Source organism: Montipora capricornis, chromosome 3 (genome assembly GCF_036669925.1).
Source record: "Montipora capricornis isolate CH-2021 chromosome 3, ASM3666992v2, whole genome shotgun sequence".
In the NCBI taxonomy this organism is placed as follows: domain Eukaryota; kingdom Metazoa; phylum Cnidaria; class Anthozoa; order Scleractinia; family Acroporidae; genus Montipora; species Montipora capricornis.
The window spans coordinates 17,989,620-17,994,101 of NC_090885.1; the positions used below are offsets into that span (position 1 = coordinate 17,989,620).

Genomic DNA, 4,482 nt, shown 5'->3' on the forward strand with positions numbered 1-4,482 from the left:
TTTCCTGGTGAGTTCTAAACCTCAGAGTCGAGACCAAGCATTGAAGAAAATGACGCCGCGATGCTCCTTAAATTGTTTTAGATTTTTTTGAAATTAATAACATTTGCTTTATCCTGAAAACTGCTTTATGGCATTACTCTCGCTTGGTAATCTTCAGCTTGATTTCTTTCGCCACTAATGTAGCCCTGATAGTTACCTCAGGTGGGATCTTGGTATCTTGCGCAGTCTGGAAACTGTATTTCTTTAATATACGAGCCAGTACCAGCTTCATTTCCATCAGCGCAAACCTCATTCCAATACAGTTATGAGGACCGTGGCCAAATGGCATGTAAACATAGGGGTCACGTGACTGTTTGGCTTCAGGAGTAAACCTCTCTGGGTCAAACTTATCGGGCTGGGGCCAAACTTTGGGGTCCATATGGAGGCTGTAGATTGGGATTGTTACCATAAGGCCCTTTGGAACTTTCAAGCCTTTTAACAGACAATTCTCGGTGCATGTGCGTATAGTGGCGATAGCTAAAAACCCAAAAATATATCGTTGGTATTTTGTCAACATGTACTGTTCACAGGTAAAGGTCTGAGAGCTGACGGAGGGCTAACGCTCGAAACGTCAGTTAGAACCTTATGATACGGTTCAATTCAAGAGAATATGGAAACTGTGTTTGACAATGTAATATAGTGTAAAGTTGCCCACTTGGTTTCAGGGGCACCCAACGAGCATATAGTTCAAAACCACTGAAGCCTAGATATAGCCATATTTTTATCCCCTAAAAATTTTTCATCTGTTCGGATTTCTTAGCTGTAAGTCTAGTGATCCGAAAATTATAGGGACGAAAACTTCCTTTTTCGAAAATTTCAGCCAGAAAAAAGGCACCCGAAAATTCTAGGTGACCTTTTTAGGGTAAAAATCCGTTAAAAATGGGCAATTATACCATTTTTCAGATGTTCGAAAATCCTAGGAGAAGCAGGCAAGCAAGACATTTCACAACAAAATTTGTTAATGTTCCGAAAATTCTAGATCTCAAATTGTCTTCCGAACAGATCTTGTCCGAAAATTGACGTTGGGTGCCCCTGACTTGGTTTGCTCAACTTGATAGTTCGTGGTAAATTCTTTGATTTCTCTTGGCAGTTTGTGGAGCGACCCTTTGTAGAACTAACGCTTTGGTAGGCAAGGAAACACTCATTATGGAAAAAAATGAAAGTGATCACAGACTAAAGAACAGGGCCTTACAGGCAGTAGATTTTGAAAACCATCGACAACAGTCTAGATTTTGGAGTGCACGCTATTGAGTATCATTCTCCTCATTCTCCTCCATTACGAGGTTCAGAAACTACGGGATCTTTCAAGAAAACAATAGTCACCAGGTGGTTTTCTAACAACTTCTCAATGCCAGTTTGAACCTTAAAACACAGAAATGACCATACCCCTGGAACCTCCAACCCTCAACCTGCAACTTTGCCTTAAACTTTAACTCAACTTTAACTTTAGCTCAACCTGCAACTTGATGTTTCCGGTTTTCATACAACACCCCTGAAAGTCATCCTTCCTCACCTGGTGGGTAGATTCTCAGGGTCTCTGATATCACCATGTCCAAATACGGCAACTCATTCACTGTCTCGTAGGAAGGCATTTTGCTTTCGTCATCCCACACACTGTCAATCTCCTTTTGCAGTTTTTCCTGAACATCAGGATTAGTAGCCAGGAAATAGGCAGCAAATCCAAGTGTATTACTACTGGTTTCATAGCCGGCAATCAGGAATATGACACTTTGTGCCAGCACCTCAACATCAGTCAATCTCTTTGTCTTTGGTAGGGTTTCATCCTGAGCTGCTATCAGCATAAGATCCAGTAAGTCCTAGTACCAATTTAATAATAATGAAATAATAAACAATTATTGGATGAGGTTGAGCATGATATCACGCGAAAACCGAATTCAATAATTGTTTTATTATACATTTTTCACATAATTCATCCTCAGAAACAGAAGCGAAGCGTTCAGCCATTTTGTTTCTGAGGAGAACACTCCAAGGGGTTGAGTAACCAGGCAGACGTTGAACTTGACATGATAAATGTAATATCTGCAGCAGATATTACATTTATCATGTCAAGTTCACAAGCTATTGTGAATTGATTGAATGCTCTCTACCAATCAGATTTTTCATAGTGAGTCTGATGTATAATAATAGTTCTTAACGTTGTCATGTGTGTCACTAGGAGGAATTGCTACTTTCAAGTGACATATATCCACACTTGGGATGCAGCTCTAAACAATCACTTTCCAGGAGGATCAAAGAGTTCTTGTCATACCTAGGCTGGCTGGTGTCTAATTCAACATTGCTGCTTTAATATTGCAAAGTTTTGGAAATTGTCCATCTCTGTCATTCATGAAGCTGGCCATTGACATTTTTGGGCATTAACATGAAAACATATATGTCAACTCTCACAGATTATCCGGGAGTGTCCCGGATACTGAATGAATCTCCCGTGATAGACCCCCAAATCTCCCAGATAAAAGTGACTTTGGACCTTTTCTCTGCTGTAAGCAAATAATTTTGTCCTACATTTCTGGCTTCTGGATATGCAAACTTGTGAGTGCATCAGTATGAAGGATTGTAATACTATGGCAGTAGACTTTTTCCGCATACAAAAGGAGCTGTTACCCTACAAGTCCCTTGGATTCAGGCAGATAAGAATTAAATTTTACAGCTCAAAGGATGAAAATCACACCTCCATAATAGCCCACTTTTTCAGATGTGCGGTGCAATTTTTTTTTCGTTGTGGTGGGGAAGAGGGGAAGTTAATTTAGGGGGTGTCAGGTTCTGGGGGAAGGGGGGTCCAATTTCTGTGGGGGTAGGTTGATGATAGGAAGGTTGATGCAAAGAAAAAATCTCCAGACTTCTCTGTGAAAAGTGTTCTTAACCTGCCGTAAACTGCCACAGAAATTAAATGTGATTGCTCTGAATTTTTTTTTCTACTTGGCTTACCCGCTAATAAAATTATTAATACTACGTTTGAGCAACAGAATCAGGATTCCCCACTGAAATTTCATGATAAGAAGCTGCAAACATCCCTTTAAATATTGGGGAACTATGACATCAAGAGGGCACTGTAATATCACCACACAATAATTCTTCCACCCCCAACCCTCAACAAACTCCTGTCCTTTTGACATGCATAATTAAAATTGCCAACATTATGGAAGAATGTAGACAAGACAGATATAAACAATAAAGTTCTGATTTACCTTTCTTGATGAATTGCTTTCTGCAGACTTCTTGGCAGCAATGATTTGCTTTGAAATGTCTAACAGCTCTTCCATGTTATGTGTTAAAATTCTGGGAAAAGCATTTATTATTTTACCTCCAAATGGTAAAAGAGTAAGAATAGTGATAATAACTCTTTGAAAAGTCCTGCCAGTGATAGCTCGTTTGGCTGCACTTATGGCTGGTTCATCGGGATTGTTCTGTGAATCTGCTTGGATTCCAAATGCACATTGTAAAATGACATCCATTGTAAGTCCCTGGAAATAGCTACATGTCATCAAGAAAAAAAAAAGTCTTAAGAAACATATACTTTACTATTAATCTAAAAACTAGAAAAATTTATGGATATGCAATTTAACCTCCCCACAAAAACTACAAATTAAAAACACACTCCATTGCCATTGTCTTTATCAGTTTTAAAGTTTTAAAAAAGTGTTGTGTTGTGTTGCAGGTTCAATTCCTAATCACTACTTAGCATTTGGGTTGACTGCATTAAGGTCCTCTACTCTCCTCCACAAGATTTTTCTATGCAGTTCTCTGATCTTAATTGCCAGCTATTATCAAAAACCAGAATTCAAAAAATATTCTTCTCCTTTTAATTTGATTTTATTTTCATTATACCATTGATTCCTAAGAGTGAGAGTTGATAGATTTTACTCTGTCTAACGCCAGATGATTTTACTCATCGAGGGCGCAGTCCTGGGCAGTTCAGGTGTCAATAGGTTAATATCATGATTATAATTTCTTCACTCGTAAAAAGATTAATTCCAGCAACCCACGGCATACAAAAAATATTAATTTCTCAGGTGTGATATCTCTGCAGATTTTTTCCCCTTAAGAAATTCATTTCTTCAAGCATCAATTTAACTATTTATAACCTCAAGATGTCAAAACTTTCTCCTGTGCTTGAAATCTCTTCAAACTTTTTCATCAACATGTCACAAGCTGAGTTCATTAGTGGGACCATCTGCTTCATTTTATGTGCACTGAAAGTTGGAGTCAGAGTATTACGGATCCGTTTCCATTCGTCACCTTCAGCAACAGTCAACATCTTATCAAAGGGATCTCCAAACTTAAACAACACCTGCACAAGAAAAATAGTTACAATTGAAAGTGAAGGATTTAGATTTTTAAATCTGAAGTTGTGTCAAATAGTATAGATAATCATATGGTTTCAAGTTCAATTTGGAATTAATTTGCACAAGTGAGTTTTTCAAA

At 38.3% G+C, this 4,482-nt stretch overlaps 1 pseudogene; it reads right to left on the minus strand.

Annotated features, from left to right (window-relative positions):
- The window catches only part of LOC138042479 (cytochrome P450 3A2-like), a 7,442-nt pseudogene continuing 2,960 nt past the window's right edge, over nt 1-4,482 (minus strand).